This window comes from Desmodus rotundus, chromosome 12, assembly GCF_022682495.2.
Source record: "Desmodus rotundus isolate HL8 chromosome 12, HLdesRot8A.1, whole genome shotgun sequence".
NCBI lineage: Eukaryota > Metazoa > Chordata > Mammalia > Chiroptera > Phyllostomidae > Desmodus > Desmodus rotundus.
This window is the reverse complement of record NC_071398.1, coordinates 70,659,519-70,684,197: the sequence shown is the minus strand read 5'-3', so window position 1 is coordinate 70,684,197 and position 24,679 is coordinate 70,659,519.

Sequence of the window (24,679 nt, the reverse complement as noted above, 5' to 3'; positions counted from 1 at the left end):
CTCCAAATGCCACTGCATTAGAGTTGCCTTTGAGCTGGTCTTTGGAGCCCTTTTAGCCAGGGACCCAAATCTTAGGAATGGAGCTCTGGTTTTGTTCATGTAATGCTGGGACATGGAAAAGAAGAGGAAACTCGAGGGAAAGGATGGCGAGAAGAGGGAAAGGGGAAGGACAAGGAGAGAAAATAAGGTGCAGAGAAGGGAAGAACAGAGGCGGGTGAGGGTTAGAAAGGCAGGAGGGAGAGAGAGAGGAAGAGATGAGATGGGAATGGTGAGAAGAGCGGCTGTAGTGAGTTGGGGGATGTTCAGGCCATGGAGTGTGGGTACCCATGTCCCTGGCCTTCTCAGACTGGTTCAGCCTGAGCCTCACCCCAGCACTCTAAGGTCCTGTGTAATGCATCAGTCCACCCACAGGGACCTTCAGACAGAGCCAATGTTGCTATTCTCCAGGCCAGCATTTCCTTAGGGGAGAGAGGCAATAATCCAACATGGACATGAACTTTCACATTGAGAATTCACACAGACCTCTCAAGTTTGTCACCATTGGGGTCAACTCAACAAGCATTCATTGAGCATGTACTACACGTAAGCCACAGTGTGTGGTGCTGCGAGGAAGAGAAAGCCAGAGTCCCCGTCCTCAGGGAACTTACCATCCAGGAGTGGTGGTCACGCGCACTTGTGTAAACAAGACAAAGGCCTAAGTAGCTGTAGTTCAAGTCTGAATGTGCTTGTTGGCTAATGATGGCCCCTGAGCTACGAGTGCCAGGAGTTTACACAGAAAAATGATATATCTATCCACGTCCAGGTTTGTCAACATCTAGACTAAGGGGGGGGCAGAGCACTGGAAGTTTTCAGTTGGGGGCCCCTGCTTTGCCCTGGACAATACTCTGCTCTGTGCTCATGGGAGACAGATTAAAGGCACAAGGAAGAAAATGGAGCTGGCCTGCTGGTGCAAGCTGGACATTTTTGCTCTGACATCAAAGGCAGAGCCAAGAATAACCTCTCAGCTGTGAAAAGTGTCAGACGCTGGGGGGTAGGCTTTGGGAGACAAAGGGGTGATTTAAGTCCCTTTTCCAGTGGACTAGAGGATTCTTCTTTGGCCGGGACAACTTAAACACTATGCTGTGAAGAGAGAAAGGAGGTAGGTAATACGCTGGGGTCTCAGGCTCCTCCTGGGCCTAGGATTCTTTCTTTGAAATCTGTTTCTCCTCCTACCCCTGGGGCACTTGGGAGGCAGGGCCAAACACGCACCAGCCACCCAAACCTGGGGTCTAGCATAGGGTCCACCCCTGACAAACTGTGTGCCCTTGGGGTTAGTTAATTTCTTTTCTGTTTCAGCTTCCACATTTGTTGACTCCAGAGCCAAGGAGAGGGAGTGTGAGTGTTTGTAGACACCTGGTGGTGGTTTAGAGGAATTAAAGTCAGTGTTATCTCAGGTCCACCAAAGCATGTCCAGGGTTTGGAAGCGGAGTTAGTCAGTCTGTTACCAGTCGGAGGGGTTCATCCTGGGAGGGGTTTATCTTGGGAAGATAGTCCTGTTTTCTAAGTTGGGTTTGTCTAGAACTGTATATTTGTTGCTGGCCCAAATGTTCACATTTGGTTTAATTTTACTATTCCTATAAACTTGACAATCATTTTGTTTTTGTCGGGGGGGGTTCCATAGATTTTCTTCTAGAGATAAAATGCTTGTGGATCTAGGACTACCACAACAACGGGAACATAATAGACGTTTTAGGTGCTTACAAGTGTATTTCAAGCTTTTACTATTATCCCCATGTTATAGATGAAAACACCGAGGTACATAGCTAGCCAAGGAAATAGACAGGATTTGAACCCAGATGGTCTAACTTCATAATCTCGACTTTTAACTTTCAATAAACAACTGTTGATTGGTTGACAGACATGTTTGTTACTTGAGGGAACCTGAAAAAAAGTCTTACTCCAAACTATACTTTCCATCAAGGAAGTGGAGTTACATAATATTACCATCACGCATTGCCCTTTCTCAGGTTACTTCTAGCGCTGTATACAGTGTAGCTACCTTATGAAAGTTTACAGTAAACTCATCAGTGTGAATTTATTTATTTGATGTTTTTATTGTCTTATTGAATGAAAGGGCCTGAAGGAATTGTTGGGTTCCTCAAATAAATCACAATAAACAGCTATTTTCCTGCTCTTTTTCTAAACACGGCTGAAAAATTAAACAAAAAGAAAATATGGTAGCCTAAATGCCACATTTTTACTGACAGTGGTTAAATTATAAACAGTGGCTCTGGGTCTGTTAGCCAGGACTTGCTCATACTAGACCCAAGAATCAGGCAGATTAACCAATCCAATGGCAGCCTCAGGCTGGGCAGGCCCCTGCACAGGTGTTGGTCCTCGGTATGGCGTGGAGGATCTCTGCAGTCTCTAAGTACAAGTAGGGCTGACCTGAGCCAATTATTCTTACAAAATCTGCCCATCAGTTAAGTCCTACTATCTCAAGGGCAAAGAGAAGAAAGGGGTAGAAAGAGGCCAGGAGTGGGGAAAAAGTACCCCCATCCAGCAGAGACCTTAACCATCATCTACTTGAGTCCCCTCATCGTACTGACGCAGCAGGATTCCAGGAAGCAGAAAGGACTTGGATAAGCAAGTATTGCAAGATTATGAGGGAGATGGACCAGGATACTAGATATCCTGACTTGTGTCCATTCCGTCTACATTGTGCATTGTTCTCCTCCAGGAAGAGTGAACAGTGGGAGTTTTCTAGGACCTGGTGGGAAGGGGAAGGGGGACAAAAGAAGTAAAGCCAGGATAATTGTGCTTAGTGACTAGGGCATGGGGTGATCCCCTCAGCATATCAGAGTGTCAGGTATTGGAGTCAAGCCCTCTCTCCCCTGCTGTCCTCCTCACAGCCCCACCCAGTGTCAGAGCTGGAAGGACTTGAGATCACCCACTTTATTAGTCAGGGTTTCCCAAGGGGAAAGAACCAATAGGATGTATGTGTGTATGTATGTTATGCATATATACACACATAAACACACATATGTATATATATGAAAAATACTGGATTGGCTTACATGATTATGGAGGCTGGCAAGTCCCAAATCCTGCACGTGGACCAGCAGGCTGAAGACCTAATACAGCCAATGGTGCAAATAAAGCCCAAAGGCATTCTGCTGGAGAATTTCATCTTCCTCAGGGAGGTGGGTCTTTTTATTCTCTGTAGACCTTCAGCTGGCTGGGTGTGACCCACACACATTAGGGTGGATAATCTGGCTTCCTCGAAGTTCACTGATTTAAATGTTAATCTCATCCAAAAACACCTTGCAAGTTGACACATACAATGGACCACCATAGTCACCTATTTCCTTAATTGTTGTGAGTCTGGAACTTTTCCATGTTAGTCATTTGAATACCACTTTCATGGTATTTTGCAGTATCTGTGTATTTATTTAATATTTTCTTTAAACCAATGTTCACACACTTAAACTTAGCCTTATACACTAGATATTCGAGATAAAAGTGGTTTGTTGTAGTAAGTGTATTTTTTTCCAACATACATAAGAATAATTAACATTTTAAAAGTGTATGGTAGCAACTTGTGGGTGCCTTAGGCTACAAGTGGCCACCAGGGGGCGCAGTGGCCCGTCGACCCTGGAAGCCCCACTTTGGGGATGGGGATGGGGATGGGGTGGGGTGGGGTGGGGTGGGGTGGGGTGGGGTGGGGGTGGGAATTGGGGGCAGAGGGCAGGGTTTTTCAGGCCCACGTGGCACAAGGCGGAGAGGAGACCCCTGGGCCTTATCCCATCAAGGGGCGCCCTCCACAGCGCTGAATCCCGGGAAGTGGCGGCCGAGAGCGCCCACGATCCAGGCCTTTGGAGGCCCGGAGCCGAGTCCTGCGGCGCCCAGGCCCGCGTCAGTGTGAGGGCCCGCCGGGAGGGAAGGCACCGAAATAGGCGCGGCCATCTTCCCAGTGCACGGAGAACTCTCGGAGCAGAGGTGCGAGGGCGGTGCGGTGGCTGGGCGGTCTCTTCGCAGCCGCTGGCGCCCCGAGTGGCAACGCAATTGGAAACAGCCCGAGGCACCGCCTCCGCTTGGCTCCCAGGTAAGGGGCTGGCGCGCACCGCCGCCGACGCTGGGGGGAGCCAGGAAAGCTACCTCCCGGGAAGAGAGGTCGAGGGGAGCAGCCAAGTCAGCCCTAAGAAGGGCTGTTGGTAGCAACCGGCCAGAAGGCGTCCCCCGGCACAGAGCTTTACGGTGAAGTGTGGTGGAGGGTGCCGCGTCCTTATTCCCAGCTGATCGGAACGAATGTTGTGTCACCTGTGTACCCGCCTCCCCTCCACCCCGCCTCCCTACCACGGCCCAAGCATCTTGTGCACACCATTGTTTGATTTCTCGTATTAATATTTTAATGTAAATGGGTTCCCTGCTCTACTTAAATGAAAACAGTTACACTAAAAAGAAGCTTTCATCTATAAAGTGGTCTTAATGGGTACCTGCATCACCGAACTGATTTGGGGATTAAATGAAATAATATATGAAAGTGCTTAAAACAGTGCCTGACGCCTAAGAGCTCAGTTACATGCACGGCTCTTACTGTTACTATTTTAGTGGAAAATGAGTTCTGGGGAACACTGGGACAATGGGGCATTTGGGCCTTCAGAGAAGGTTTTAACTCTTCCGGGATCTTTTGGAAACTTTGACTTCAGTCTAGCCTCCTTCCCCCTGTTTTATTGTGTAGTCTGATTGTCCTCGCTGGCTAATGGGAGATACTCCTCCGCAACTCCATTCACTCCTGGAAATTCTTGTTTTAATGGCTTAGTAACTACTAAGTAGAGTGGCCAGCAGGTGGCGCCAGAGCACCGTGGGTGTGTTTGCCCTTTGATGATTCTTAACTTTTTAAGGGTTTACTGAACAGCTACCCCTCTCCCTCCCCCAGGGGTTCAAAGTATGGGGTATAGGGATGCTAGGGGGTGTAGGCAGGAGACCTGGGCTTCAGGGATAATAGTAATGATGTATTATTCTAGTCTTTTTCTTTTATAAGATTTTGAATTTTCTTTGATTCATACTCACATATTCATTCAACAGTATTAATTAGATGCCTACTTTGTTTCAGATACTATTCAGAGATTTGATATATATCAATGAACTTGAACAGACAAAGATTCTTGCCCTCATAGAGCTTACATTCTGGCAGGCAGCAATAAAGATAATAATTATATAGTATGTTAGAAATGTTAAAAAATGCAAACTAGAGTGTGTGGGGATGGGGTTGTTGGGAGGGGTGGGTTGCAGTATTGTACAGTGTGGCTTGGAGAGGCCTCATTAGGAAGGGAAGATCTGAGCAAAGATTAAAAAGAAATGAAGTTAGCTAAGCAGAGATTTGGGGAGGACTGTTCTAGATACCATAAAAAATGTGGAACAGTTACACTTACCCTTTTATTGGTAAGGTAATCGAGACGCAGAGTAGTGAAATGACTTATTTAAGGTCTTATAGAGGTTGCTGGCAAAGTTGGTGTAGTTTTACCAAAAAGTGGGTGTAGTTTCTAGCCTCGTGTTCATTCACCAGATCATATTACCATTTGTTCGCCAAGATGAGGGAACCTTCTTGTAAACCTGCCCCATACATAGCTTGCTTAAGTGATGACTCACGTTATCTTAGCATATTTTCCCATTAGGTAATACCAAAACTGTCTGTGATCTTTCTTTTTTAAGTAATCAATAAAATATTTATTTTGCTAAGTGCTGTGGAGGATAGAAATGAGGCGTGGCCCCTGCACCTAAGGGACTGATGATCTGTCCGTAAACATTTTTGGCTTTCACATCCTCTCCTTCATCTACTTTCCCATCTTTCCCCCAAACAAGTTCACCTATGATGTCTACCTACAGCTTAGAATTAAGGCAAGTTCTCAAACTTGGTTTGTAGATTCCTGAATTTCCCCCTGGATTCCTTTTGCTGCCAGTTGACCCACGTGCCCCTGGTGATCCCTAGGTCACCAGTCTTCGCTCCCTCTGCCTTGTGTTGGATCAGCCCATGAGAGCAGGCTTATGCTTTCCCTCTCCCCCTAGGCTTAGATGAGTGCTCCACCTGGATCCTTAGTTCTCCTCTAGAACTGTCTTCTTGCCACCTGTATTTCACAGTTGTTGAGATCTGTCCCCTCGATTAGAGACTTTGTGTCCTCCCATTTGGAAATGTGCTCCTGAGATGGTGTGCTTGGTTTCCTTCAGCAGCCTCTTGGAGCCTGAGTCAGTTCACTCAGCCTCTGGCCTGAAATCTCTGGCTGTGTGCTGAGTCCTTCCTGCCCACACTTGCTAGGAGGGGACTGTGGTGCCATGTGTTAAAGTTCTGGGTTATGACACTTGCAAAGCATCAGTGAAGAACAGAAGGCTGTATTTTTAGGTAATTAATTTTCTGAGAACTAGTAGTTTGGTAAGCCTGTTGTGGATAAGAATGTGGCAAAGAAGGGAAGGTGGAACTGGAGCCTGGACTCAAAGCATAACTGGAATAAATAGGCGCAGGGGAGAGGACAGGGTGGGGGTGAACTGGAGGTGTTGTGGCCCAACAAGAGATTAGCCTAAAGGGAAGAGAGGGTATGTTTGGGAGTGGTGGTGGGAAGAGGAGTGGTAGGTAGGGCAAGTGGAGCAGGGCCTGGAGCACCAGGCCAGGGAGTCTGCTTTTCAGCATCATAAACTATTTTTAAATAAGGAAGTTCCCCGGGAAGGTGGCTTAAAGCCGTAATGACAGGTCACTAGGACCTATATGTCCACCTGCCTGTCTTTGAGCATCTCTAATTTACCACGTTCCTGAATGTCCCAGATAAAAGAGGTCCCTTTGGTTATTCTGCCACGGCATCCTGTTTCTTCCTTACAGTTTGCTTGTTTATTCTCAGTCTCCTCTTGTGTGTCTTAGGCGAATGCTGCCGGGCGGCCAGGACTCTGATTCCTTATTGTAGTCCCAGAATCCAGCACAGTATCAGATACTCAACACTCTAAAAATATTTTTTGACTGAATGAATACCTTAAACTACCTATCTGTTTCTCCAGACCTGCTCTACCTTTTGAATGCTTGAGTTCTGTTAATGCTAATCTCTATCTTGTCTGTAAAGTTGGAAATTTGAGGTCAACCTTGATGAAGACATGAGCAGAGGACCCGGCAGCTTCTAAACTGTACATGGGGACCGTACCCCCACTGAGCCCCCGTTTTATACTCCATTATGACAGGATAACAAGGCACGATGTGCCCTGTTGCATTTTAGATGTGAAGGCTGAAGGCAACAGATGTGTGAACAATAAAGAAAACGGATAAATCGTTCGGAAGTAGGGCTTCTGGCAAATTGTAAATTACTTATTTCTAAATGTAACCATCGTATTAGCTGTTCTGCTGTCTTCCAAGGGGCAAAACCACGTAGTGGTTAAGAGTATGGGCTCTGGAGTCAGATTGCCTGGGCTTGGATCCTGCCTCTGCCAGTTACCAGCTCTGTGTCTTTGGGAATGGTGCTGTACCTGTTCGTGGCTCAGTTTTCTCACCTGTGAAACATGGGTAAGAATACTACCTCACAGAGTAATTTTGATTAAGTTCTTAGAGCAGTACCAGCACATACAGTGCTTAACAAGTGTTTGCCATTAGTAGCTGTTAATATTCAGTGAGTCATCGAGACAACATACATTCTTTTGCCATTTTGGGCTGCTGTTCTGAGACAAGAGGGTATAATAGTGCAGGGAAGTTAGAATTTGTTGAGTGAGGACTGAGATCCTGTGGGAGATGGCTGTGGACACAGCGGGAGGTACCAGGTCTAGATGGGATTATTTCTGGTAAAATGTGGGTATGAATTCCTTGACACACTCGGGAAGTGTTACCACTTAGCTATCTCTATGAGGGGCTGCACAGACAACTAAAAGAACTCTGCTCCTACCCTTTTTTTCTTTGTAGGAAGAGAAGACAGCCAAACCTGAAGCCAGGCAAATTATGAGCATGGTTGTTGGTGCAAATTTGAAGTTCTCCTCCACCTCCCTCCCCATCCTCTCCTTCCTGACTATGACTCTGCCACCCTCGGTGAACACAACTGAACATTTCATTCTAAGAGCTGGGCCAGGAGGTTTGGTAATTTTACCAAACTGATTAATCATAAAAAGTTACTTTTCACCTCTGGGTCCCTGTGACCTACCATTTTAGGCACTTAGCACTCTCACTGACAAACAGTAGAGATGGATTAGATCGAAGTCATTTTACACTTTGGAGTGATTTTATTTTGCTGAATGTTGAGATATTTGGAAGTGAGACATTTTTGAGCTACAGAAACAACTGTGGCCAGTTACATGCAGTGTCAGTGAGATCTTTCCCAGCCCCTCTGTGGGGCTTCACACACATAGACTCTGAGGGTCCCCGGTGAGGCCCCTGAGAATGAAGACGTCAACATTCTTTTCTTCTGGATGCAAAAGGCAAGATGCAGGTGTGAGACATTAAAATTTGAAAGAAGATGTTATTGGACAGAATATTTGTCTTTTTCTACACTTCTATAAAAAGAAAACAATAAAAAAGGACCATCTACACATGGGAAGAGAGGAGTTTGGAAAAAAAAAATAAAGAGTAGGATGTAGTGTGTGGGCCTGTGCTCTTCTCTCGCTTGAGGCTGAGTATGAGGTCAATTATTATTGTTGTTTATTTTTTACAGAAAGGCATAGGTGTGTTTTCTGAATAAGGCCTCATCAGGGCAATCAATTGTCTTGGTAGCACATTCTAAAAATAAAGGAGTTCCTTTAACAGTTCCAATATCAACAAACAGTCCGCTCTCCTTAAGTGTGAGACTCCCAGAGCTGAGAGGACATGTGCCTCCCTCTCGGAGTGTCACCAAGGTGCCTGCGAGGCTTGCGGAGAGGCCTTCACTGCTGTGGAGTGGAAAATGTGTTGACAGGGCTGTTGGAGAAGCTCAGTGGCATGAGAGGACGTCTGGAAGTACCAATTATTCCTGTTCCTTTCCTGGCTTTTTCACTCTCTTCCTCTTCACTGTTCTGCTCTAGTCAGTTCTCTAATTCTATCTCTAAGAGGATTTAAGTCTCAAGATATTATTTTTGCCCTGTCATGTGGGTCCATTTAGTACTCTAAACTTCAAGTCTCTCGTTATGTGGGCTGCTTTCTCCATTTGTTTCTTGATATTTTCCTGAACCATAGTCATCTCTTTATACACAGTATTGTGAGATTTCTGTCTGTTCTCTCAGGTTATTTCATTCATTCAGTGCCAACTTAATTTCCCAAGACTGAATATTTTACTGAGTGTTTGGCCTTGGCTTTGTGTTAATTTCCTTCAGCATTCTGTCCTCCTCGATGCAGGTGGCAGCTTTATTTCCGTTCTGAGAGATCCCCAGTTCTTCGTTGGTAAAACCTACCACTCCCCTCTTATTGAACATACAGTCTTGGATCATTGAATTGCAAAGTTAGAGTTTCAGTAGGATTTTTGAGGTAAATACCTTCTTACCTCACCTGGACCCAGGCTTTTCCTGAATGACACTACTTTTCCAGCAGTTCCAGTGCAGTGTATGGACTTTTCCCTCCACTGTGTTGTTGCCTAGAGATGGGCTGGGCATGTTTTTTGCTTGCAACTGTGGCTTCTTTCAACAGCCACTCCTCCAGTGCTGCACATATACTCCACCCTCTTCCATCCTCATTTTTAGCTTGACTAATCTCCTTGCCCTACAACCATATTTAATGAGGACTTTGCCATCTGTCTCTTTCCACCCTGGCATTTGTCATCATTCTAGAGAACTTCCACAATCATGTTGATGACACATCTGGAGCCTTAATTTCTTATACTGCATTGATTTCCACCTCCACTCCATTTCAGCTGCCTTCAAATGGCCACACCTGGACCTCGTCATTCATCTCTCATTGCTCCACCTCTGAAGCCACAAACCCTGAAATTCCACGTATTGATCATGCAGCATAGCTTCTAACTCTCCTACTTGCAGATTCCTACTAAACCTGTTCCTAAAAAAATATTCTATTTTTATTTTGAGTAACTACCTGCCTCCCAGGTTTGATAATAATAAGCATTGTGTTATACTTACTTTAAGTATTATTAAAATTAATAAAACATTACAGATACATTTAAGTCTCTTATGCTTTCCCCCATGTTCTAATCTCATCCCCCCTCCTCAGAGGCAACCACCATCACGAATTTGGTGAATGGCAAATGTGTGTGTGTGTGTGTGCATACAAAATGTATACTGTTGTGTTTTAAAATTTACATAGTATACTCTATAATTTGATTTTTTAACATGTGACTTGATTTTCACTCAATGTTTTCAAAATCCATATATGTAATAGCTCATTCTTTCTAATGCTCCTTAGTGTTCCAATATAAGAATATAGTGCAATTTATTTATTCACTTTCCACATTCATCATAGTGCAAACAGTGTTGCACTAAACACCCTTGCAAATGTCTTCTCACAACAAACAGATGGTGTAGTGCTGTGGCTAAGGTAGGACCACAGCTAGACACTGTGGTGCCTTTGTGTGAATTAGAAATGCTTCTTTGCATGGACCTAGTCTTCTGAACACATAGCTTGACAAATGAAAGGCAGGTGCCTGAGCAAAGATAAAAGTAGTCAGGTGGGTGTAGCTTTGTGTGAGGGATGCATGGATTGTTAAGTGGAGGTGGACTGGATTTCTTGGACTTGCTCCTGGTGGGCAGCCCTGGACAAAGGGCAGACTGCAGTGCCATGTTTGGAGACGTGGGTTAAGAATGAAGACTTTGGAGTTACTCTGCTTGGTTCAAATGCTGAAGCCATCACAAATTACTTAATCTCTGTGCCTTACTCTCCTCATCAGTAAAATAGGAATATGGAATTATCTCTCTTATGGGGCAATTGAGAGGGTTGTATATATTAATGTTTGACATATAGTAAGTTTTATGTGAATGTTAGATATTATTATTGTCATATATGCAAATTTCCTTAAAGGCATAAGACTAGAAGTACAGTTTCTGGTTGGTAGGGCATGCAATTTTTAAATAAATCTTTTCTGTTCTTTATCCCATCTTTATTTCTTTAGTCTGTCAGCCCTCTTTTTACCTTCTTTCATATCTATCCTGGATTTCATAATCACCCTTTTGAAATTGTGAGACTTGACATTATAATGTAGCGATTTCAACCTTTTTCATCTCATGGCACACATAAACTAATTGCTGAAATTCTGTGGCACACCATAAATTCTATTATATTCTTTGCTGATCTGACAAAAAATAGTTATATTTTTAATTGGTCATACTGAATGGCTATTGTTGTGTTGGCTGTTGTCATTTTTTTAATTTGATGACCTAATGGAAAAGAGGTCAGTGTCCCTGACTAAATAGTCAAGTATTGCATGATTTAAAGTTCTTGAGCCATACTGGTTGAAAATTACTGTTATAATGCGTTGTAATTATTGTCAGCAATGGGTAAGCATCTCAAAGAGGATCAAACCCTGATTGCTTCCTAATGAGGGCAGAAAGAAAGGAGGGGGTTAAGGGTACAATTAGAGTCACCTCCTCCTGCCAGGTATGATGACTGTCCTTATCTAGACTAGGCCACCACCTCCTTGGAGGGAAGTCACACGTGACAGTGAGTGGGCTAATCACATTTTCTTCGTCTCACTTCCTTGTCCACCCTGATCTCTCCTCCACCTATACATCCCCCGTGTACAAGCTCCTTCAACCAGCAATCTGATTATTTATAGCTATTCACTACATGTTATTTGCTTTCCTCTACTAAAGAACAAAAATTCAACTAAGTAAAATTTAAAATCTAATTGGCTTTATTGAATGATTCATGAATCTGCCAGCATCCTATCTAGCAGATGGAGAGGGTCTCTGAGAAGTTGTACAAAATGGAAGGTTTTTATAAGCAGAAACTGAGAGAGACAAGAAAGTTATTAGCAAGAGAAAAATAAGTATTGTTCCAGGAAGGATCACCTTTCTTTGGAGGAATGGTGACAGGGACCTTACCAAGTATTTATAGGCTGATTGGTTTAAAATTCCACTTCTGTTACCTCTAGGTTTAACAGGTTGCCAAGGGCTAGTCACAGGTAGTGTCTTACATTGGACTGCACGAGAGTCCCTCCCACAAGACTCAGAACCAACACACCCAGTGGCCAGCTTCAGACAACATCAGAACAGGATCCCTTAAGCTCACAAGCAGCATATCTACAGAGAGGTCTCAGCAGGCACCATATCTGCAGCAGCAAATTCTGCTTTATGTGGTTGGCACCTGCGCAGCAGCTTGCACACCATGGTTGAGGTTGAGCCTCACAGCAAGCCAGCCTCAGGTTTGATCCCATGCACAAACTGGCTTATAGCAATCAAGATTCTGTTACAACAGGAGCACCTGCATAACTCACACAAGGGACATTCCTGGAGCACCCAGCTCAGGTGATCAAGGAGATTGTACCTCTGGACCCCAAAAGACACCTACTACATAAGACCATCCCACAAAGACTGGGAGTCATAGCAAGACTATCTAATACATAGAAACAAATACAAAGAGGCTGCTAAAAGGGGGGGGGGAAGAAACAGACCCCAAATGAAATAACAGGAGAAATTTCCAGAAAAAGAGCTAAATGAAATGGAGGCAATCACTTTTATCAGATAGAGTGTTCAAAGTAATGGTCATAGGGATGCACAACAGCATAAAAAAAGGACATAGAGACCTTAAAAAAAGACCAGTAAGAAAAAAAGATTACAATATCTGAAATGAAGAATACACTGAAGGGAATAAATAGATTGGAAGAAGCAGAGAATTGAATCAGTGATTTGGAACACAAGCTAAGACAACACACCCAATCAGACCAGCAAATAGAAAAAATAATTTTAAAAAATGAGGATAGTTTAAGGGGCCTTTGGGACAACCTGAAGTATAACAACACCTACATCAAAGGGTTACCAAAGAAGACAGAGAGCAAGGGACTAAGTACATATTTGAAGAAATAATGACCGAAAACTTCCCTAACCTAGTACAGAAATGGACACACAAGTCCAGGAAGTGCAGATAATCCCAAACCAGATGAACCCAAAGAGGCCCAAACCAAGACACATTATGATTAAAATAGCAAAGTTTAAAGACAAAGAGAGGACGTTAAAAGCTGCAAGGGTAAGATAGTTACATAAAAGGAAGCTCCCATAAAACTGTCAGCTAATTTCTCAACAGAAACATTTCAGGCCAGAGGGGATTGGTATGAAATATTCAAAATGATGAAAAGCAAGCGCCTACAATCAAAACTACTATAATCCAGCAAGGATATCATTTAAAATTGAAAGAGAAATAAAGAACTTCTCAACAGTGAAAAGCTAAAGGAGTTTTTAAATCACCAAATCAGTATTATAAAAATTATTAAAGGGCTTACTAGAAGAAGGAGAAGGCAGAGGAACATAGTTAAAATAATAAAATGGCAATAAATATATACCTGTCAATAATCACTTTAGATGTAAATAGCTTAAATGCTCCAATCAAAAGATCAAAAGACCAAAGGACATAGGTTGCTGAATAGATAAGAAAACAAGACCCACATGTATATGCTGTCTACAAGACACACACCTCAGAACAAAAGATACACACAGACTAAAAGAAAAGGGATAGAAAAAGATATTCCATGCAAATGGAAAGGAAAAAGAAAAGGTTGGGTGGCAATACTTATATCTGACAAAATAGACTTTAAACCAAGGCTATAGTAAGAGACAGAGAAGGACACTATATAATGATAAAGGGAGAAATCCAACAAGAGGATATAATCCTTGTAAACATTTATGTACCCAACAAAGAAGCACCTAAACGTGTAAAGCAAATCTTGATGGACATAAAGGGAGAGATGATAGTAATACAGTCAGAGTAGAAGATTTTAAGTCCCTGTTGACATCAGTAGATAGATCTTCCTGACAGAAAGTCAACAAGGAAATAGTAGCCTTAATGACACACTAGATCAGATGAATTTAATGGATATCTACAGAGCATCATCTCAAAGCAGCAGAATATACATTCTTTTTAAGTGCACATAAAACATTTTCTAGGATACACCACGTTAGGACACAAAACAAGTCTCAAAAAATTTAAGATTAAAATCATATCAAGCATCTCCTCTGACCGTAATGATATGAAACTATAAATTAATCACAAGAAAAAAAACTGAAAACGTACAAACACATGGAGGTTAAATACTGTGTTATTAAACAGTGAATAGGTTAACAATGAGATCAAAGAAGAAATCAAAACATACCTTGAAACAAATCAAAATGAGAACGTAACAACCCAAATTCTATGGGACACAGGGAAAGCAGTTCTAAGAGGGAAATTCATAGCACTACAGGCTTGTCTCAAGAAACAAGAAAAATGTCAAATAAACTATCTACTTTACAGTTAAAGGAACATGAAAAAGAACAACAAACAAAGCCCAAAGTGAGAGGAAGGAAGGAAATAATAAAGATAAGAGCAGAAATAAATGAAGTAGATCTAAAAATACAAAAGATCAATGAAACCAAGAGCTAGTTCCTTGAAAAGATACACTATATTGAAAAACCTTTAACCAGACTCATTAAGAAAAAAAGAGAGCAGACCCAAATAAATAAAATCAGAAATGAAAGAGGAGAAGTAACAACTGACACCAAAGAAATACAAAGGATTATAAAAAAATATTATGAACAACTGTATGCCAACAAGTTGGACAATCTGGAAGAGATGGGTAAATTCCTAGAAACATACAACCTTCCAAATGGAATCAGGAAGAATCAGAGCATCTGAATAGACAGATTACAACTAGTGAAATTGAAGCAGAAATCAAAAACTGTGGAACTATAGATCAATGGAACTATAGATCAATGGAACAGAATAGAGAGCCCAGAAGTAAACCTATGCCTTTATAGTCAATTAATATTTGACAGAGGAGGCAAAAACATACAATGAGGTAAAGATAGTTTATTCAATAAATGGTGTTGGGATAATTGGACTGATTCATACAAAAAAGTGAAATTAGACCAGCTCTCAAAACAGATTAAGGACTTAAATGTAAGACTTGAAACCATAAAAATCCTAGAAAAAACATAGACAGTAAAATCTCAGACATTTCTTGCAACAGTATTTTTTTCTGATATATCTCCTCAAGCAAGGGAAACAAAAGAAAAAATAAACAAGTAGGACTACATCAAACAAAAAAGTTTTTGCACAGCAAAGGAAACCATCACCAAAATGAAAGACAACCTCCTGAATGGGAGAACATATTCACTGATACATCTGATGAAGGGTTAATATCCAAAATTTATGAGAACTTATAAAACTCAACACCAAAGAAACAAACAATCCAATTAAAAAATGGGCAGAGGACCTGAATAGAGATTTCTCCAAAGAGGACATACAGATGGCCCACAGACATGAACATATGCTCAACATCACTAATCATGAGAGAAATGCAAATTAAAACCACAATGAGATATCACCTCACACTGTCAGAATGGCTATCATCAATAAATCAACAAAAAACAAGTGTTGGCAAGGATGGAAGAAAAAGGAACCCTCATGCATTGTTGGTGGGAATTCAGATTGATGCAGCCACTGTGCATAACAGTATGGAGTTTACTTAAAATATTTAAAATAAAACTGCCTTATGACCCAGCGGTTCCACTTCTGGGAATTTATTTGAAGAAACCCAAAACACTAATTCGAGATAATATATACACCCCTCTGTTCGTTGCAGTGTTATTTACAAGTAGCCAAGATTTGGAAGCTTAAGTGTCCATCAGTAGATGAGTAGATAAAAAAGCTGTGGTACTATTGACAAAGGAATACTACTTGGCTATAAAAAAGAAGAAAATCTTACCTTTTGTGACAGCATGGATGGACCTGGAGATTATCATGCTAAGTGAAATAAGCCAGTCAGAGAAAGACAAATATCACATGATCTCACTTTTATGTGGAATCTAATGAACAAAATAAACTATAGAGCAAAATGGACAGGGTGGGGGGGGGTTTGAGCGATTGAGCAGAAAAAAAAGAGAGAGAGAAAACTAATGGACACAGACAATGGTGTGATTGTTGGGGAGGTGAGGAGGTGGTGTAGGGTAGGGGGTATGAACGGGGATGAATGGAGACTTGACTTGGGGTGGTGAACATACAACACAGTATACAGATGATATTTTATAGAATTGTGCCCCAGAATCTTGGATAATTTTGTTACCCAGTGCCACCCCAATAAATTCAATTAAAAATAAATAAATACCTATATTAGAATAAAAATAAATAAAATAAAATAAAATTCCACTCCTGGGATAAGGTGAAACTACAGTTAGGTTAGGTATTAAATCTTGATGGGGCTTAACATAAGTCACTCTATTTTGGACCTGTTGTTTCTTTTAAGACTCCCCACCCCTGCGCCCCCACCCCCCTGCTTTTTTTGATCAAACTTTCAGCCTGACTGAGATGTGATAAAAATTTAAGGCATGAGTACCACTCTCATCTATCACTCTGCAGTTCTCACAGCTTTTGTTGATTCTCTTTGCGATATTCACAGTCATGATATTTTTGCTTCATCTGTGGTACTCAAAGTCACAGCTTCAGGTTCACAATCTTTTAGTCTATCTGTCATTCTCTTTGTTTCTTTTCTGACATTCCAGTCTTAGGGAGATCATTTGCTTGGTTAGTGGCTGTGAACATGCATTTAAAGCTTATGAGAGCATAGAACGTGCCAGGGAAATTGTTATGATGACTACAAGCAGGATAATTTTTAATGTTTGGTGTGCACTTCGGACCTATAGTCCCCAGGACCCAAACCAATCAAAATCAAGTAAGTCAAAGAAAGACCCTGCAGAGGAGTCACCTTTTTAAGCTAAATGGCTTGCTCATATGTCTTACATAATTGTGTTTCTGCTTCCATCGAAGTGTTAATTGAGATGCAGCAGGTTGTGTTGGCTTCAAAATAGATACCTCCTTGCTCAGCTAAAAGATAATCAAGGGCCATCCTATTATCAAGAACAACCTTGGCCAGAAAGTCCAAGGATTTTTGTTGAGCAACCACTGCTCTAACAGCAGGTTCTGCAATGTTTCTAAGAGTTAAGGAGAAGTTCCTGATCATAGCCTCATTTACATTTACTCCTAACCAGGGAAGCAGGGCCCTGCCAGAGGAAGAGAATGCTGAATCATGAATGCTTCCTGATAATTTCTTCCTAGCTCAATGATATAAATTCAGGGGAGTCAACGAATGAGGAGGTATCCTAGTTCTTTGGTGGGAAGTTAGGGGCACAGCTAGCCTAAGAGGTATTACCTGCCTGACTGCACCAGCTATCTAGCCATTCACAGGTTCCAGGAGAATGATAACCACCAAGACAGAGACAAAAACCCTTTGGGGCATTAACTGTTCCTGTTAAGGAAGTACTGTTAATGGGTTCACTCACAGGAATTGCTGCATATACCTAAGTGAGGTTTTCTCCTAGCCTGAATTAAAAAGTTGTCTAAATTTCAGAGGTTACCCCCATTTAGCAATGGCCTGGGGGATATGGATGATGTTATCTTTCCAGGCAAACATGTAGTAAAGGAAACAAAGAAAAGAAAGCATGATTTCACGTTTAGCTAAAGAAGTCTTGATCCAGGTTCTTGGGTGGGAGCAATATACATTGCTGTCAGCTACTTCTCTTTCTCATTGATTTGATTTGAAGGGTATCCAGCATCTGTACAGGATAGAAGTCAGGTGGAGTCTTCATTAGTTATGAAATATGTACTTCAGGTTCAAGTCCCTGAAGTTTGGCTGCCATCTGGATAGTGAGGAGAACCTTGTGTAAGTCCTTCCAAGGAGATTTGAAAGCCGTCTTTGTTCTACCGATTCCAAATCAGAAGGGTGGGAGAAAATCGGAAACGTTAGTTTGGAGAGGCATAGTCATATATTTGAGTCAACTAGAAGAATTCAGGATCTAGTCCAAGAAAACTTTGTCCTTTTAGCAGATGAATGAAAATTGTTTCAGTTTTACATTCGTACACTACTGATATTAAAGCTTCATTTAAAAAAACCCTTGTGACAATTCAATTTTTAGTCAAGTTTCGTCCTTTCTTCCTAATTTTCTATTTAATTTGTCCTTTATTCCCCATTTTCCCTTTTTGAAATAGGGAAACCAGTTTTGCTTTGGGAAAAAGTAGTGTTCTTTTCCCTCAACAAAATACATTTCCCTTCTTCATACCTTCTTAAAACACACATCTACTTACCTTGCATAGAGATGTTTCCCTTATTATTTTTGTGGCTTTAATTACATATATTAATTAGGATGATTAACCCTTAGAAATCTTTAATTCCTATTTAAAGCCAAGAAGTAGCAATTGTGTACTGTGTTAGCATTTTGTGCTTTGGCAAATTTATAAATACTTTTTTCTAGAAACATGTTGATTTCTCATAGTGAGACAGGCTAGTAAGCCAGGATGAGTGGAATAGGGAAACTGAGAAAGATAGTTAAATGGCCAAGCAATTTACAGCCATCCAGTATATTGTAAAATCCTATCTTCCCTAACTAAGGACACAAAAGTGAATGGTTTACACTTCTCTCCAGCCAGAGCGTAAATAGCTTAAATCCCCCTACTCAGGGAGATAGCAGACTAGGGCCATTTGTGCTGACCACACCCAAGGACAGATGAAGTTCAGGGAATAAATCTCATAAATATTCTATTGAGAGCTCTCAGCTTTTTTTTTTTTTTTTTTTTTTTTTTTTTTTAGTTTTTATTGTTATTCAATTACAGTTGTGTGCCTTTTCTCCCCATCCCTCTACCCCACCCCGGCTGAAACCATCTCCCTCCCCCGCCTCCACCCTCCCCCTTGATTTTGTCCATGTGTCCTTTATAGTAGTTCCTGTAATCCCCTCTCCCCACTGTCCCCTCCCCACTCCCCTCTGGCTATTGTTAGATTGTTCTTAACTTCAGTGTCTCTGGTTATATTTTGTTTGCTTTTTTCTTCTGTTGATTATGTTCCAGTTAAAGGTGAGATCATATGGAGAGCTCCCAGCTTTTAAAACCCTGAAGATGAAGGATCCCGTGTGGGCTCTCCCTTGGGAGCGTTCTTCCCTCTCAGGTGTGCATCTTTACTTTTCTCTCCGAAACTCTTAAGGGTCCCCAAGACTTGCAACTAGGGGAGCATCAGATAGTGGCAGCCTATCTCAGGCTAACCCCCTGAATCTGTCTCCAGGGTCCCCTTTTTCTGACTTTTCAGTGAATTTACAGTAACCCTGCCTTGGCTTACTTCTTTTTTGTGGCTTTCCTAGAGAGCCAAAGTAACCCCACCTAGTCTTTCTCCTGTTACTTCTATTCCTTTCTTGTTTCACTGTTCCCTGCTTTAATATACATACTCTCAAAATCACCTGGATTTGTGCTGTGAAATCTTTCCTGTATGAAGTCAAGGACTCACACACTACAGGCCAGCCTGAGGCAGACTGCTCCAGGCCAGTTCCTGTCTGGTAACAGTAACAAATTTCTCAGCATGGCACAAGACATGTTTACTAACAGACCCAGATATTTTTAGTTTCTTTGTAAACAGAAGCCAAAAGTGGAAAACCTATGTCCAGTAGGCTAATGTTTCAGTATTTTATAAATGATTTGGATATTTAATAATTTTTCATCATTTAGCTTGATCTTAACAAAACTTTAAGGTTTCAAGTTATCAAAAAGATTTGGAAAAATCATTTTAAATGTTCACCTAGAAACTTTCATCTCACATTTATTTAATCTCCTTGTTTCAAAACTTAGGTTTAGATTACTTATGGACATTTTATACCAACTTATTTTTCTTGTTGACAAATTTATCATGATCTTACTTGACTAATAAATCCCAGTAGAATAAAAGTTGTAAGATTACATTATATTCAGTGTTGATAACTCTAAAGACATGGCTGTTTCAAGTAAACCAACAACCTTAAACTAGCAACCTTTCCCCCCTATTTTATTTAAAATTAAGTGTATTGGGGTGACGTTAGTCGATAAAATTATATAGGATTCAAACATACAATTCTGATACATCATCTGTATATTGCATTATGTGCCTACCACCCAAAATATTTACTAAAGATTAGTCTTAGACCATGTGGACTTGAAAAGCATTTGGATTAATTTCTATTATATTTCTTTTTTATTTTTATTTTTCATTTACACTTGATATTCAATATTATATTAGTTTCAGGTTGTATATCATAGTTGTTGGACATTTATATAATTTACAAAGTGATTCCCCCCATAAGTCTAGTACTCACTTGACACCATACATAGTGATTATAGTATTATTTTGAATTCCTGTGACTACTTTGTAATTGTCAATTTCTTTAATTCATATTAAGTACTTGTTTTCTTAAACTAATAAAATGAGTTCTTTTTCAAATTAATTTTAGCAATACCGTGTAGAGGTAGACAATACCACACATCTATGACATGTATGTTTTTTGTCTCATTTTACATCTTATATACATGTCATAGATGTGTGGTATTTTTATGTATATGATGTAATATGTACATATTTATGTATTTATATCATACACATCATTATATATTTATATATTTACATTTGCTTAGTACTTTTTCTGGAGTTTTGGTCTGTTCTTTCATTTGGGCCATATTTCTCTGTCTTGGTGCATCCCTTATGTTATAAGGGTCAGAGCCTGGTGGGGCAACCCACTGTGCTGCTTTGTGGTGCTGTATGTGGGGGAGGGGTCAGAAAGGGAACAATGCTGCTTGCTGGGCTCTTGCCCTGCTTTCAGAGTCACTTCCCCTGCTTCCCACAAGTGAATTATGCCCTTACAGGTGCTGCCTTGGTGCTGATTCCCAGGTGGGTGGGCTTGTGTATGTCCTAGGACCCCAGGGGCCCTTTCAATGGACTCTCCTGTGAGACTGGGAGTTTCTCCCGCTGCCGCAACCCCTACAGATTTTTACAGCCAGAGGTTTTGAGGCTTTATTTTCTCGTGCTGGAACCCTGGGTTATGTGGTCTGTCTTACTACCCAGTTGTTCTTCTCAGTTTATCTGCACACGAATGTGGGACCTCCCGGTCTGCCAGCTGCCACCTTGCCGCACATCCTCTCTGCCCTGGCTGCCCATCTCTTCCCACTTACCAGTCTGGATGAATGTTTTTTCTTTAATTCCTTGGTTGTTGGACTTCCATCCTGTTCAATTTTCTGGCGGTTTTGTTTGTTTTTTTGTTTTTAAATTGGTTGTTATCCTTCTTTTGGTTTTGTGAGAAAGCAAAGCTTATCTACCTATACCTCCATCTTGGCCTAAAGGGCTTTGGTTTTGTAAGGCCAATATTTACAAGCCTTTTGAGATGAATAGGGGAGGTTCTGGGGTTGGTAAAAGATTGGTGGATTTTGAATTGTTTCTGGAGCCACACACCTCTGGTCATATAAATACTAGCTTTGTAAAACTAGGACAGCTGTATTTTTTAAAAAATCCTCACCTGAGGACATGCTTATTGATTTTAGAGAGAGAGGAAGGGAAGGAGAGAGAGAGGGAGAGAAACATTGATGTGAGAGAGAAACATCAATCAATTGCCTCTTGCATTCACCCTGACTAGGACCAAACCTGCAAACCAGGCATGTGCCCTGACCAGGAATTGAACCCACCATCTTTCAGTTTACAGGATGACACTTCAACCAACTGAGCCACCCTGGCCAGCTGCGACAGCTGTTTTTAATTCTTCAAAGAACTGGGTTACCACTTAGATATCAAAGGACTGACAAACCCATCTACCTATGTTGGAATTTAAAAAAAATTCTCACCTGAGGACATATTTTCATTGCTTTTTAGAGAGGGAGGGAGAGGGAAGGAGGGAAGGAAAGAGGGAGCAAGAGAGCATTTATTTGAAATTTCTCTGTTTTCTCTTACTTAGAATAATTTTCTTCAACCTGAACTCTTGAAATTTGGCAAGAGGCAAAGAATAAGGTTGAGATGTTGCGTGGAAAAGGGGTCAGTCAGGGTTTGGTCCTCATCCTTGTAGATTCAGATAGCCACTCATGTCATTGTCCTGGAGTTGATTCGATTCAGGAAAGCTGTTTGCATTGTAACTAAATCACCAGGGACTGAGGTATTAAAACCATAATGCCAAGTTACTAATTTACAGTTAGAAATGCAGTGTCAGAAGCACTAGGTGTCTGTATCAATCTGGGAAAGTTATAGAAAGCCAGAATTTTCAGAACACTCTCTGATGAATTTAATTCTGAGCCAGACGGTTGGTTATATGATTCAGATGATGAATATCATCAGGCACTGATGTGCCGGTAGAGTTATTTCAACAACTGGGATGAACTGGACCACGTATGCCAGTGGACTAGCTTGTCACAACACGCTTTTCCTTGTTGAGTTCTTGATAGCATTCTAAAATTGATCTTTGTGTCCCCCTCTTGTGAAGTAGTTGGAGGTTTACAAATAAGTCTAAGGAATAATATAACAAACATCATCTTGTTTAAGAAAATCTTTGGCCTTGTTTATTCTTTCAATCTCCTTCCCCCCCCCAACCCCTCTACAGAGGTAACTACTATTCTGAATTTAGTGTTTAACATTCCTATAAATATGTTAACTACAAATAGTATATGTTTAAGACTATATATATTATGCCATATATACATGTTTTACAACTTTTTCACTCAATATTACATTTGGGGATTTGTCTCTTTTGATACTTAGCTAAACCACTTTTCATAGCGTTTCTCTTTGAGTCAGGAAAGAGTAGGGAAGAAAGGCCTCAACTCTACCCCTCCCCTTTTCTGTCTTGGCTGGAACATCACAGATGTGACCTTCACTGACCACTGTTCCCCGCACACTCTACCTTCCCCTCCTCAATTTCCTGTAATTGAGACAAAACCAGCCTCAACCAGATTTGGTAGTCATACTGACCTAAAAGTGACCAACAGGGCCATTATATCTCTACAATAAACTTGCATTACAGCCCTGGCCAGGTAGCTCAGTTGGTTAGAGCATCGTCCTGATGAGCCAAGGTTGCAGGTTCTGTCCCTGGTTGGGACACATACAAGAATCATCCAATGAATGCTTAAATAAATGGAACAGTTGATGTTTCTCTCTCTCTTTCTCTCTCACTTTCTCTCTCTAAAAATCAATAAATTAAAAATAATTTTAAATTTGCATTATGGTTTTTGGACCTGCCCCCCAAATGGTCATGAGAGTTCCCAGAGGACCAAAAGGGAAATCACTCTCTGGAGGTAAGGGACAAGGATGAGCTGCATTGGCAGTTACCCTGCCAGCATCAGAAGCCAAGGACCACCCCATCCCCACCTTGTCCATGTTTAATAAAAACTTTCCCCCAAGACACTTGGGATATCTCATTCTCCAAGGTTGCTCGCTCTCACTTCTTGAGTGCGTACCATTGCTTCAATAAATTTACTGTGCTTTGCTAAATCTTTCTGTCATGCTCTTGAGTTCTTTCTTGTTCCATAATAACAGCCTGGACCCTGGTATCTGGTTGAGGCTTCCCTTGGCCTTCCTGGTTGCCCCCTCCCCCCACGTTGTCTTCTCCTTGTTATGATTCCAGAATCTAAGAACCACAGTGTTGCAGCTAAAAGAGAAGAAAAAGGGATAGACTGTATGTTTCACTCGATATTATATTTTGGGGACTTGTCCATGATGAGGGATATATATATATAAATATAGATATAGATACAAATATTTAGATATCTATGCCTATGTCATCTATATCTAATCTTCCTCTATTTCATTAATTTTAACTGCTGTATAGCTTTATAGTATATGGATATATCACAATTTATTTATTCATTCTTCTGTTGAGTTTCTAAGTTGTTTGTAGCCTTTTGCTGACTCTTGTGTGGTTGTAAAATTGCTTCCTAAGTGGTTTCCTGTTTAGACCTTCATTGCTCCTTATCTTCCCCAACACTGAATATTGCTAGAATTTAGTTTTTTCTTATCTGATGAATATGAAATGGTATTTCATTGTGTTTTCATTTTCTGTTTCCCTGAGCATTGTTTAAAAAATGCCAGTTGCCCATTCAGATTTCTATTTGGATGAATTTTCTTTTTATACATTTCACTGTTTTTTCCTAATTTGATATTTATAAGTTCTTTGTGCAATGAGGCTATTAATCAGTTGTTTATAACCTCTGCAGAAGTTTTACCCTAGTATGTGGCTTGTCTTTTTAACTTTTTGAGAGTGTCTTTTGACTTACATGTATTTAGATTTAATGGTGGTAAATAAAATTCATGAATCTTTTCTTTGTGGTTTTTATATTTCTTGTCTAAGAAATTCATTCTTTGAAGTCATAAAGATATTCTTTATTATCTTTAAATTTTTTTTAATTGGCTTATCACACTTAGGTCTTTAACTTACTTAGAATTGATTTTGTATATGATATGAAGTGGAGATATAATTTTTTTAAAATGGAAAACTGATTATCTTGGCAGAATTTATTGAAAGGTTTGTCTTTCACTGATATGCAGAGCCATTACTGTGATAAAACAAGTATGCATGGGTCTGTTTCTGGATGTTTTATTGCTCTATATGTCTATCTTTACAACAATTCCACACTGTCTTAAATAATGTAACTGTAATATATTTTGATATCTGATAAAATGACTTTTCTCCTCATTTATCTTAAAAATTGTCCTGGCCATTTTTGAATCTTAGCTCTTCTATATAATTTTAAAATTGGTGTGTCAAGTTTCAGAAAAATCTTTGTAGGGACTTTAAATAAAATCAACTTTATTAAGGT